Genomic DNA, 15,047 nt, shown 5'->3' on the forward strand with positions numbered 1-15,047 from the left:
CAGGTCCTGTTTCCACATTTAACCTCCTGTCAGCGGACAAAGAGTCCTGCAGGCAGACAGGGTCTCACACCTGAGAGAGAGAAAGAGAGATGAAGAGTTTATAAAGGGAGAGTCAGAGACATAATGAAGGGTGAGAGAGTATGAGAAAGAGTTTCCACACCATCAAAATATTAGCATTACAACTGAAGATGTTTGTTTGTTCATTTGTGTATTGTAGGATTATGCAAAAACTACTGGATGGATTTCAAGGAAAACAAATTGGGTACAGATATCAGATCAGATCCAGGACTTTTTCATCACCGTCTTCACATTGCAAGATAGAGCATGATAATGATAATGATGAAAAAAACTGGAATATTTACGTGACTGGTGTCATGAGTACGTGCAATTTCCTATGACTTGATTGAATATAATGGAGGCCGTTGGGCCTCTGTTGAGGTATGAAATAAAATAAAAAAAATTAGCTTTTAAAAAACATGAAAACTAAGATGAGTAAGGATTAAATTAAATTAGAAACATTATCAGTGAATAATTTGCATCACTCGTTGAGTTATGTGGCTCTATGTAATTTGCGCAGCTCCTGTATGGTTGATGATGTGTACAAGTTTGTGGGAAGTTTAGAAGCACCATGTGAAATTTGAGCTGTGAGTTGTGTGCACCTGATATTTGAGTTTGATGAAAACAGATGGATAATCAGAGTTTATGTGAACAATGGAGGCCTCTGTTCACAGATGCTAGAGAGAGAGATGTAGAAAGACAGAAGGCCCTGGAGAGGATCCTTCAATATTAAAGTATGCATCCAATGACAAAAACAAAAAGTGACACACATTTTTTGACTTGACACACATTGACTGTTTCTTGATACATTTATTTACCTTCGTAATATGTTTGTGTGTTTGGATCAAAGAGTTTCTTCTGTTTCCTTTCTGACGGATTTACTAAATCCAATTATACAATGAAAACTTCAGAAATGTCTTATTATAACATATTCAGACCACATGCTACACTTAGCCATTTAAAGGAGGATAAGGAGGCCGCCGGTTTGTTCTTCTCTGGGAGTTTGCGCCATAGAGTGCAAACCCTAACAGAACAGGCCTGGTCACCTTTGGTCACATTATTATAATATGGTGAAGTTATTATTATTATGGTAATATAATGTATTGTTACAATTTATAAGAATATACGTTTTTTAAGCGCTGTTGAATACAGATGCTCAGGTCTCCTCACTATAGTCAGAGTTAATCTAGTCTGAAAACGTTGCTCCTGCTTTCTTTGTGAAACACATTGAAGAATAGTCAAACAAAGCTGTGGCTCCTCACTCGTTGAAGATGCAGTCACATTGAAAGGCTGTGAGACACCAAGTTGTTTTTTATACGTCAATTGTCTGAGCAGAAAAACGTTAGCGGTGACATTCCTCTCTTCATCCAGTTTCTTTTTCCTGGCTTTCTCAAACGTTTTGGTTGTGGATCAGTTTTGCAGCTCCTCCACACAGCTGCTGCTCACATCAGAGGCTGGAAACAGCAGATCTGCGGAGTTTCAGCAGGGTTTCCTTTCATTCAACACCTCTACCTCTCACAAAACCTGACTCCAGAACTTTGTGGAGTCTTTAAATCCATCCATTCTGACTTTCTTTTTTTGAAAGAAACGGGAGAACAAACAGACCGAGGAACAGCTTCTATCCATGTGAACACTGAACTCAATAAAATAACTCCTATTCATTCCAACCGTAACTACCTACTTGTAACTTCGTAACTACCTAATTTGCACTACAATCAACCACAACTACCTCCTCTTGCACCTCTCTTTGCACTATTTTTTATAGTTTTTAATGTCCTGTAAACATGTTTATTTTATTGTTATATTTTATTTCTTTTTTTTACTAAATGCACCTTTCAGTGGTGGCTGCTGTAATTTTGCCATGCTTCATTGTGTGATGATATTAAAGCCATTCTATCCTATTCTATCCTTCTAAGTTACGCTGAATCAATCTCTCATGATGCATTGAAACAGGGAAGAGGTGGAATGTGCTGCATTCATTTGCTCATATATGATCTATATATGAGCACAAGCCTTCTACACATCTCTGTTATAGGATCTATTGTGTGTGTTTAATAACAGATGACAGCATCCTGTAGATAAAATATATAGCACATTCCTCTATGAAGTTATGGTTTCAGAGGTTATGTAACAGGTACAGGTTGTGTATCACGACCTGCATCGTCAGCGTAATGAAAGCTGATGTTGTAAAACTAGCTGCTGTGAATTGCTGTGTTGTTCTTTACACAGATGTTTGATTAACCAGTTATCTGTAATTCTTTTTTTACTTTTACTTTTACAGACTGGAGAAGTGACACCATTATGCTAACTGCTTTAACATTGAGAGAGGTTATCAGAGTACATTTTACGATCGGATAATTTATTATCAATATATAAATACTGTTTGATAGTTTTTTAAATAGCTCTTATTTTATGTGTGTTGTCAAAAGGACTTTGTAACTTTAGTGTTCATTAAATAACGTTTATTATACTCCTACTACTACTTCTGCTACTACTAATACTACTACTACTATTACTACAACAATAACAACTACTACTACTACTGCTGCTGCCTTTTAGCATGTGATGTGTTAGCATGTGAGTTTGGTGCGATTTGGACATGTGATGTCAATACGATCAATATTTATAAAAATGTAATGAACAGTTGGTATGTCCTCTGTAGCAGTCAGTGAGGGTGGGGCAGTGTGCCTTCAGTCTGTGGACTGAGTTGAACATACCATCTTCACTGCAGATAAACCAGGTAGGATGACTGCCATGTTTTCTAACTTCACTGCATGAACAATGAAACAATATCCTCATATTATACAATTGTTTGAGAAGGACTCAATAATGATGTGGAATATTTCTGAAGTAGCCCAGGCGCATTAACACAGGCCAAGCAAACGGGAATGTTTAGAACAAGCATTGCACCAATAATAATGATAAGTACAGTAAATTTGTAAAAGCAGTGAAAGCTTCTCCTTTGGCAGTGAACTGCCCCAGCAGTAATCCTCAGCACTGCTCTGTGAAGCCTCCATGTTGCCATCTTTTTCCCAGCCTCTCGGCTAATATAAGAGTATGATCAAATGTTTTTAATGTCCTCCCCCTGTGTTCCAAGTATCTTTCCTCTCACTGCTGCTCAGCCACAGAAATGCTGCGGCGAGGCCCAGACTAAACATGAAGATAGTTTGTGATTGCACGTAGACAATGAGAGTGTTTATTTTTGATTTATGATGGAGAACAGCTCACATTGTAGCGACGAGAGGGACGGCAGAGGACGAGTTTCCTGAACACAGAAAATCATTATGGATTTTAGACAACTGAAGATCTGGTCCTTCTGCTAGAGCTTGAGGTATTCAATGTGTGTGTGTGTGAACTGCTGTTGCCTTGGGGTGGAAACATACCTCATGACTCACTTAGACAGGGCACCTGGATTCTGGTGACACACGCACTCACAGTGACACACACACACACACACACACATACACACACACACAAACACAGACAGTGAGGTGCATTTCTTGTGAAACGTTTTTGTCTGTACACGTAGAGGCACATGGTTCCTGTATGACAACAAGCCTCTGTGCAGCCTGAGGTGACGTCATGACCCCCTTCTCATGCACACACACACACACAAACACCTTTTCCACAGGTATTTCTCAGATGTTTGCATCACAAACCAATCAGCTGTATGTTTTCATTTATGTCACAAACATGCACACACACACCTGCATAATTCAGAAAATGCACATCAGACTGTTAAGATCATAAAATCTGAAATTGTGCACCTGCATGAAGAGCTCCGTGCCACCACGAATGTGTTATTTAATGAATCTGTGAAAGGTCCATCAGGTTTTTTATTGGTGGCAGTAATTTCCACCACCTAACACGTCTGCAGCTCAATAGGTTTACTGTAGCGTAGCACAACAGATCAGTGTGGGTACAAAAGTCAGCGTGCTAACGATTTGTTGTTTGGGCCTGGAGACTTAAACCGGCAGTTCAGGTTCAGATAGCAGGAATTAAATCAGCGTGAATAGACAGGAATCTGACTGCTCACACACAAGCTGGTGAGATGAGGAAGTGTGACGTGTTTTGCTGCATGCCACATTTCTTACTTTCTTTTAGTCTGATAAATCCACTGTGGCACACATCAACTAGGTCAATGCAATCATGTGTGGGACCACAGGATACAGTCATGTTTGTGAAATATACAGTGTACTAATTTATTGATTTTGATTAATTAATGGGCTTTTGCACAATACAGTGTGAATGTTTCATTATTTCACAACAACTTCCCTCAGACAGGTGAGAGCTTTCTGGATGAGTGAATGACTGACTTCTCAAATACTGTTGATAAAAGAACAGACAGACAGACAGACAGAAAGATGACACAGAGATGAATGAGGAAATTAGTTTGGATTTTCCCCCCTCACAATACAAATTAATCTGCTTTATTTTCATATATGGGTTTATTCACTGTCATAAACCATTTAGTATCAACATTATTTTCCAGGAAGTCTACTGGTTCAAACTTTATTAGGATTTGTAGGAAGGCCTGAGCCGTTATCAGTCACATTTACTGACATCCAGTTTAGAAAGCTTGTAGACTGATGTTCTTCTCTCTTAAAAAACTGACAGCAATTTCCATTAGATGCAGATAAACTTGTGTGTGACTATTAGGGGCCTGGTAATGGAAACATTATTGTTTGCTGTGGGCAGAGAGGGCATACTGTCACTATTTAGATCCTGTCCACTACCAGCATGAGCAGACCTTTTTAAATGCTGTTCTATTTCACTGCAGCTATGCATATATAATTATTTTCATCAAGAGTTTTTGACTCATGTCAACTTGTCAACTTAATGTGTTGCAATGATTAAATACAATACATAATATATATGTTTACAAGTGGCTGGTGATGATAAGTATAATCAATACAAGCTAATGCAATGCAACATTAGCATGACTGCACTACACAAAGGCCAGACTAACCCACAGTTCAATCTTGACCTTGTAAACAACAGTCGACTAAACTATCTGAACTCAAGGTCATTTGTCAAAGTGTTTTGACCACATGCAGCCATTTGATTCGATTCAACACGGCTGAATGTGCTGATCAAAACTATGTGGAATGTGATATAGACAGAAACATTTACGTGGTGGAACCTGAACGGAAGCTGTTTTGTCAACTGATGTGCTCATGGTCCGGAGCTTTTTACCATCTCACATGGTCTTTATCAGGCAATGGACTTATTCAATCTTCTGAGGAAAACCATGTTACATGGACAAAAAACCCAGAACCAGCTTGTCTGTGGAGCTTTAATTTTGGCCAGACAAACAAAAATCCAAAAGTTTAAAGTGATACGTGATTTTAAAGTGAATCCCACCCCTGCAAACTGCTGGCCACTTGTCCAGGATGTTCCACCCCTCCAGCCCAATGTCAGCTGGGTTTGGCTTCAACACCACCCCAGGATGTGAAATGGATGGATGGATATATTCACATTACTATTCAAATATATCTTCCTGCTGTACACTAGTCTAAATGCCCTATCAAAGATCTTTCTACTGGTATATAATCCTGATGCAAAATAGCAAATTAATATTCTTTTAATTTTGTCCAGTCACTTTTCTACACACATTATGTATCAGAATTGGCCCAAGAAACATATGTAATATGTGTCATTGAAAAATGTAACATCCTCTTCTCATCATCTAACTCTTCAAATCCACACGTCTATGTTACCACAGACATGATCTCAACATTCTGAGAATACACAAGTCGAGACAATATTGGCATTTCAACACAGTTAATAGGAATTTGACTTTGTGAGCTCATATAAAAACAGTAAGAAACTCTTCTACATACTACAGCCTGAGGGGACATAAAACAAGCTGTTCAAATATACAGTGGAATATCAACAATAAATGTTTTTGCTTGAGAAAATTTAAAAAAGGCGACTACGGCCTCAAATTGCATGAAACAGAGAGAGACGGACAGAAGCAGGGAGACAATGAGAGAGCTCCTATGAAAGAGAGGCTGAGTTTACCCATAGATGCAGGAAACGAGATAGAGAAAGTCAGACCAGTACAGTGTGTGATAGTTATGACTTCACTCTGACATGGTGGTGACACATCAGCAGCTGTAGGCCTGGTTCATGGTTCATCAGTGCAGCACAGACCTTATAAGGACAACGTCTTCCTGACTCATTTATTATCTGACTGACTGTTGACAGACAGGACGCTGCGAGCGGGGGCATTCAGTGACTTCAGTTCCAAATGATGCTATAAAGTTGCGTTCACTATCACCACACTTCTTCCCTCTTCTTAATGCAGTTTCTTCCTGTCCCCTCCCTCACTTTTAATTCAGGACAACCCCTTTTTATCTTTCTTTCCTACTTCCTTCTCTTGTCTCATGTCTTTTCTCTTTGTCTCTGTCTCGCGCTCTACCTTGTTTTCCTGTGCGACCGTGCATTCACCTCCTGTTAAGTAAGGAGGTCAGCATGGATTGCACACACAAGCTCACACACTCGTACACATCTGGCTGGAGCTGGATTTCACCACTTTTCTGGGAGTGGTGAGAGGAAGGCGTGCGTGTGTGTGTAAAGTGGGAGTGACCCTGGCCGACAGGGCGAGGGAGAGAGAGGATGAGGATGGGCCCGGCCTCCAGCTCCAGAGTCAGAGAGAGGAAAGCCCTCCCACAGGAAACCAGCTCTCCACTCCACATGGCCTTTTAAGGTAAAAAACTCCCCAAAACTCTTCTCACCAGGGAACAGGGCTAAGATATAGTCACATTTAAAGCTACAGTGAGAGGCAGGGGAGAGCAGGGTGGAAGCCTGAGAAAAGAGTTTATGAAAAGTTAAAAAAGAAGAAATCCAATTACTTTTAATCAGACACAAAACTAAGACAGAGAAAAAATAACAACCATGTTTTTGGAAATGTATAAAGACTTCGGACTTCATTCATTAACTGATATTTTCATAGCATTTCACTATCAAAGCATTTATGACTGAGGGTGCACGAGTCCCAGTCAAGACTTTATCTTAAGTGACCTGCTGCACGTTAGATGAGAAACATTCTTGTTGTCTGTCTGTCGACTGAGTCATACGAAGAGGAGTGTGGGAAATGGACCCTATGCATTTCCTCCACATGGGAAAATGATCTAAAGCAACTGTAAACAAAAGAAGATGCATCCACACAGATTAAGTCAGTCATTATGGGAAATTGTTGTGTATTATCAAGAGAATTACATAATTTCCAAACTTAAATTGTTATCTCCAAATTCATTTATAGCAAAGTCGTATGTGTGCTCATGACTGCATTGTTGATTGAGATTCAAACATATATTTATGTACAAATCTTCAGGATGGGTGAATCTCTCTCATGACCTGTTGTTCTCCTAAAACCAAGAGATGGGCTGTGTTGTAACCTGGTATTAGATTTGTATTTGCAAATGACGAGTTAGGATTTCTGTTAATGTAGATGTTTGGAGGGGGGGGGGGGGGGGGGGGGGGGGGGGGGGTACAGTGGTGTAGTGGAGTTTGCATGTTTTCCCATCTCAGCGTGGGTTTTGTACAGGTACTCTAACTACTCCCAAATTAAGTTAATTGGAGACCCTCAATTGACCATAGAAGTGAATGTAAGCAGAATGGTTGTTTGTCTCTGTATGTCGGCCCGTTGAAACACTGGAGACCAGTCCAGGGCGTACCCTGCCTTGGGCTAATGACTGGCTGGGATAAGCTTCTGATGACAATAAGCAGTGGGGGATGGGACGGGATGAGGGAGGGATGGATGGATGGATGGATGGATAGATGGGTAGATGGATAGATGGATGGATGGATGGATGGATGGATGGATGGAAGTCAACTTGTAACTCACTGGATCAACATTTGATGATGTCATAAATTAACATGCTAACAAATAAACTGGAATCCATGCAGAACAATATTCTTACAGAAAGTGAGCTGTTTTTGTCAGCTGAAGCCTCGTCAAGTTGATATTAGCTAATATGTTGAACTACTGCATATTATTTACAGCAAGCAGCATTATCATTCATTTGGAGTTGTGTGTCTACTCTTATAATCCAAGTCCAGAATCACTGTCCTTTTTGTTCATTTTTGGTTTGCTCATGTTTTATATCAGAGCTTTCTGCTGAAAACATGTCTGCTGCTGTTGCTGCTGGAAAAGAGGTATGTGGGGCTGAAGCAGAACAGTAAGGTTGTGGTCCATAAAACCAGAAACAATTCGCTAAAACAGGCTGTAAAGCTCTGTAGAGCTGAGGGGTTGAGTAATAATTCTCTGGTGGGTTTGTCATTGCGACCGTCAAAGCTCACACACAGAGACTGGAGCCATTGTTCATTAAAAAAACATGAATTAGTTCAGCTTCAGACGTAAATTACATGCTCCATGATACATATGTTTCTGACAATTAACTTTCCTTTCTTTTTTTACACACACAGCATTAAAATAGACCATGTATCGCTCTAAATGGTGAACTCTAGGACTCAAGGACAGATGCTGTTACTATTTAATCAAAGTCTGTATTGCTGAGGTTATCTAGGTGCTACACTTAAGAGCCCATGAAGGAAAAATGTATGACGTCACTCTGCAGCCGCTCTGCTATTAGGCTGCTGATAACTGCCAGCATGGCCTAGCTCAGTGAACCAAGATGTCTCTGCCCCAGCACCAGAGGTCAAAGGCCATGGTATGACTGCTCATTTAAAAATGTGAGGACTGTGTTATAGCTTTGCTGCTGCTTCATCTCATATCAAACTGACCAAAATCAGCTTTTTTATTCTGAGTCAAACTCCTCAGCCAGTTTTTACTGTAACTCCCTCTTGGCTGAACTTCACTCTGTCAAACCTCAGTAACTCATCTAAAAAAGTGCAGCCTTGACTTTTTTACTCTCTGAATTCTCTCTTCACCCTCCTCCTGTTAAAATCATGATACCGCTGCAAGGAGCTCCCACAAATGTGCAGGCCATGACGACTCTTCCTCTCCAGCGCTCCATGCATGGGCTCAGTTTGTGACTTCTGGCTGCCGGCTGTTCCTGCCCTGCAGTGGCCTGGACATCACTCCACCCAGCCTGGCCTGAAACCTCTTCCCCTTTTGTTTTCCCAGTGTGGAACTGAACTTTCCACCCAGGCCAAGCTGGAGGAGTGACTCCCTTCTTCTTTAGGCCGATTAACTCCACTAATGATCATACTCATGTTCATTTGTTTACTTATGTGTTGCCTCTGTCTCACCTTCCGGAGTCAAATATTCAGATATTATATTGTCTTGGCAATTTTATACCCCTGGGATCAATAAAATATCAGCCAAAAATTTAAAGTGAGATACATATTTTGTGTCTGTGAGTGTGTGTGTGTGCATGTGTGTGTGTGTTTGTGTGCGTGTGTGTGTGTGTTTGTGTGTGTGTTTGTGTGGTTGGCTGAAAACAGGTCTGTGTCCTTCTGCCTCGCCCACATAATGTTGAACATATGGCTTCACTTAGAGAGTAATAGAGGGAGGTCATTTGTCATCAGCAGAATAAACATATGAGGACACACACACAGCCACACACACACACACACACACACACACTCTCTCTTTTATGAGATGCATATGCACTTTCCCAGCCACTACATATAATATTTATGATATTTCCTCATAGCTGTATCTAATTGTCCAGTTCTATTTGGGGTAATAGAAACTATCAATTAAAGGATCACAATAAATCTAAATTTTCTATTTCTGCTGAGTCGCACCCATTCTCCCTGGAAGGACGTTTAGCTGGTTTCCATTTGTAGGAATGTCCCTTTCCTGTCCTCTTAACTTAACTGCTGAGAAAGTTGAGTCACTGCGTAATGTTAGTTGTGTTAATGTTAGTGAGCATCGCCCTCTTCTGGGCGTGAAGAATACCACAATTATCAAGAAGTGGCCTTCAGGAAAGACCTGGTTCTTCTTTCTTACATCATTTTCTTGCAGGTAGAATTCAAGTATAACACAGAGACATTGTCCGATACAAGATTAAGAAGATAATTAGTTAAAAACTATCAAAATGAGCAGCACTATCCCAACAAGGTTCTGAATTCTATAAGTCTGACTGTATTTGAATAAATGAAACTTGTGCCTTGTCTCATTACATGGTCTAAAATTAAAAACACTTACTAACTCACAGTCACTGTGTCAGTTTGTGATAAATCTGTTTGTGATGTTTGTTCTGCCTTGTGTCCTTTTGAGTCCTGGCCTCTCTTGATCCTTTTGTTCTCCTATTTATATCTTTTAAGGGCATTGGGGGAACTGGAGAAGAGAGGTGGGGTACATCCTCCCCTGGACAGAACCCAGGAATTGTTTGAGGTAATGTTACGCTATGTCCCAACCCTCCCACAAATTGTAGGACATTGAGTACCAGGAGAAAATCCGAGGAGAACATGCGAACAGAGCACAGAAGGGCCAGATCCATACCTAGACCCAAACCAGGAACCTTTATCTTCTTCTCTCGCCTACTCTACCTTCTGTCAGGTGACAGTGCTAACCACAGCCCCACCGTGAGCCCTCATCATCTTTTTGCAATTTAATCAATAGTTTTATAAATATATGAATTTATTCAAGTGTATTTTAGGGATCTCTAAATTCCAATTCGCTGCTTCTGTTTCAGGGTCCTGGTGTTGTACATGATGGGTCGCTGTCACACTGCCATGTCTTACTGAGACACATGAATTCAACACAACCAACACAACACCTCTGCTCTTCACAAGTCAGGTTTTTCTTTAAAGTGCTGAAATGTGTATAATGTGATGAGATCATCTCTGAATCTGTCCTGAATCTGTGTGTGTGTGTGTGTGTGTGTGTGTGTGTGTGTGTGTGTGTGTGTGTGTGTTGCTTTCTGTCCTTTCAGGAGTCACAGTCAGTCATGATTGTTATTTTGTCACAAGAGCAAAATATTATGGGTCATTTTGTGTGTTGGTGTCAATGTGAAATAAATGTGGCTCAGATCAGTTTTCTCAGAGACCTCAGAGAGGAAACCTTCTTGACTGATGTGATCTACTGAGCAAAGTACTGTTGACACTGAGCAGCCATTTGGGACAGAGCATACATGAATGATGAATTAAAGTTTTCACCTCGGTAAATGATTAAAGAATACACACTGTACATCAATATTAGTACTACTACTATTTACTATTTTATGTGACACAAAACTCATGATGTTGTAATGTGGGAGCATTTTAATTTCTTAGTAGGACACACTAACTCTGTTACAGAAAAGTGAAACATTTCCACATGACACTAACTGTGCTGCATTCTGAACAGTGTGCAGGTTTTTGGATGTGTTTTGGATCAGTATTTTGTTCAACTTTAAAGCCATATTAAACACAGTTTATCCTGATGTTAGTTTATAGGCAGAGACTGTTCCTCTCTTCGCTGATAGTCCCTGTAGCTGTTCTGTAATCTGCTGCCTGGAGGGCCTCGTCTGACTCGTTGTTTTGGGGAACTTCACGTCATGACTTCAGGCCTTGGATGACAAACAGTAATATTTATACAAGGTGGAGTGTGAGCTATCTGCTGTGGTTCTTCTCAGTCTAGCTAGATACTGAAAGATTTGATGTGGTAAACAAGTGTTACTCATTATCAGTACACAAACGTAACTACAGATATTTGCACTCAGGGTTGACCAGTATCGACCTTGTCATTGTTCCTTAATGTGTCTTGACTTCATCCACTTTTTTGATGTAAACTTATTTTGGGATTCTAGGTTATAAACTATAAGGTTTTAATAAAAAAGAAGCAATAGACATATGACAATGTGCATAACAGCAATTTAACCCAAAGACTGTAGAACAATTTGCATGATTTGCATTTGCAGCACATGGACTTAAAGCTTTAGTATCAGGAGCCTCCTGTAGGGAGAGACATTGCACTGCCAGTGGACTGACTTCTGGAGTAACAGTTTGACACTTCAGTTTGCCTGCAGGTTTCTTAATTGATCACAACTTTTTATTGTCACAAATATATAAAAAAGCTTGTGCTAAAAATTACCCCCATGTTATTTTAGTTGCTGTAACAAGCAATAAACAGTCATGTAGTTTGTACAAACAAACTATGACAATGACATTGTGTTTCAAGAACTGCATTCTTGCATATTAATTGCAAAAAGTGTAAAAGTGGTAACTGTGGACTGTTGTATTTTTAGCTAAATTTATTTGCATGATGGGAAAACATAATTCCCCAGAATGCTGAAGGTCTTAGTGATCAGATTTGAGGTGAAGGCATCAGTTGCATTAAAAACAGACAGAGATGGATGGCAGTTTGCCTATCTGCTCAGCTCCCATCTATGTCAATGCCTTGAATACAATGCTCTCATTATGGCATGTAACACAGACTACATATTGTGCGCTGCTCAGGCTTTGAGAAAGGGGAGAACTCTGGGTCTTTGTGAAATGGGTCATGTCCGTGTAGTGATTAACAGTTAGCTATGTCAGCAGAAAGATGTGATTTGATAATTCCCATAGTGTACGAACCCCAGAGAAACACAGAGACCTGCGAAGGGGCCGCGGTCACACTTATTATCCCATGATCCTTTGTCTGGCTCTGAGCACCAGACATTTGTAGGGTCAGATTGGATGTTGAAGTGGAGTGTTAGTTTGAATTAGCCTCAAATGCAACTAGAAACCTCCATGAATACATCTCAATCTGGGACGCAGAGCAGAGGGTCTAAACGTGGACGTGTTCCCAGAGCTGACAGCATTGGTTACAGTAATAGTAGTGTGGCCTGCTGTTCATGCAACAGGAATTGGGATCCTAGCATCTGCACAATGCCTGAGGAAACATGGATAGATTTCATTTCTAAATGTGTCTTCTGTGTCCGGATTCTGGTATCGTAGCTCTTTCAAATGTTTGAGCCTGAATTTGATTCAATGCTCACCTCAAATCACATGTCAGAAAAAGCTTTGTCACCCCACCACGTGGAGTCAATGTCCTAGAATAACCCCGCAACACTGGAACAAAGGTAATTATGGAAGGAGTGAAGTTTTCACAGTGGCTGTTTTGTAGCCATAAAAGTTGGGCAGGTGTTCATAGTTCAAAAAGAGGTTTGTCAATGGTTCACATGCAAAACCTCTGAAAAAGAGTAAAACTTTGATAAGGTGAAGGACAAATTAGTCTGGTTGCAAGTTGACGATTTGGGAATATGTGTGTGTGTGTGTGTGTGCATATTTTGTGCAAGCCTATACTTGGGGGTGTGTCTGAGCATGTGATGTCATGGTTCGGATCCGGGTGATCCCTTCGTGGCCAATCAGTGTGAAGAAGGAGGTTGCTGCTGGAGGCAGTCTGTGGATGATTAGAGGACAGGCAGATAAGAGTCTAAACCAGGCTGTAAAACACTGACCTGTGGGAGTGAGTTAGTGGTGTAGTACATGGAACCAGTCTGCAGCAGCCTGAGCATGACATATATTAGGTTTATACAGATGGACATGATCCAGAAAATACATAATTCAAGCTGTACTACAGGGTTATGGGAGGTTCAGTCATCGACTAAAAGACAGTCAGGTCCTACCCGTCAGAGATCAGGGCCTGGATCCCTTCAAACCAGATAGGATCAGAGTGCATGGACGTAGATTCAAAAACTTCAAAGAAGAAACGTCAGAATCCACAAACTTAATTATATAAGCCCAGGTTCATTTCTGCACATCTTCACTTTTCATGCAGCATGCTGTGGACTGGAGGAAGACGAACTACACTCTGCAGAAGCTAACGAAGATCCAGGGATAAAGAATATATGTGTGTCGGATTTTATGTATGTTGTGTTGTGGTGGATTAACAGGGTTTCATCTTAGTTGTAAAAGTTCTTTACTATGATGGACTAATGTTTTGTAGAATATTACTGGATAGATGCTTTCAGACATGAATTGAACTCAGGACAATCTCCTGAAATTATCCAGATTGCCACATTTTCTTGACAATTTTCTGCTGAGTTCTTCTTATATGACAAAATGACGGAAAATGAACAGAAAATGTCTGGACCCAGTTGTGCAGACATTCTCTGGAGTTCATGTCTGAAAACGCCTTGAGTCCAAAACTCGCAGCTGCATCTGACTTCCAGAAAACACTGTGTTAACACCAGAGCAATCATTTGCACACATAAATCATTTACACGCAAATTAAATAGTTTGGTGGTCGCCAACACACATTGTTCCCCTGATCTGTACTCTGTGAGAAACATGATCTTGTTTTGGCAATTCATCTGAGCTTTTTATGATTTTGATGATTTTACAGGAGAAGCAGCAGTGATTTGTTTCAGAACTGATCTAATGGGCCTCTGTAGCAACAAGTATTTCCTGTGGAGATGCTGTTAGAAAAGCTTCAACGTGTCTCCACTGTTAATGTCTGTAACTATTTTAATGGACGGCTGAACCATTATATTATCTCATACGGGAAACATATACATTTCATAGCTACTGTCTGCTTCTTATGTAACTCAGCAGAGATTATTTAACAATGAAATTGAGACATGCTTATAAAGATAAAGAGATATATTGTAATATGTTTTGTATCATTTCATATTTAGTAAACTCAAAATGTGTTTTTTTTTATCTTTACAGAACTGTCAATTTTTAAATGGGCTATTAAACTTTGTTACGATTAACCTCGTTCCTGTGTCACATAAAGTAAAGTCACATTTCCTCTTCACAAGTAATTGTTCCTCAAAATAAGCTAAAACTGTCCCACTTTGTTTAGAAACACCTCTGGCACAGTGTCACACATGGCTTCCTTCCGATGTTTGGAACCATTTTAGTACTTTCTCCACCACACAAGGATCTTTAATAAGACTTGTGGGAGGCATGTTCATTTCTCAGGACGCAGAAAGTTCACAGTTTGACATTTATCATTATCTATGACATCCGAATACAATTTTCGTTGTTGGCTCTTCTAGCACTTTGACTCAGAAGAAAGCAATATGCAGTAAATGTATGGGCCTGGTTACTTTGGTCAGGACAGTGATGATAATGGAATTATTTCAATACAACCTTGAACAGAT

Source organism: Paralichthys olivaceus, chromosome 3, assembly GCF_024713975.1.
Source record: "Paralichthys olivaceus isolate ysfri-2021 chromosome 3, ASM2471397v2, whole genome shotgun sequence".
In the NCBI taxonomy this organism is placed as follows: Eukaryota; Metazoa; Chordata; class Actinopteri; order Pleuronectiformes; family Paralichthyidae; genus Paralichthys; species Paralichthys olivaceus.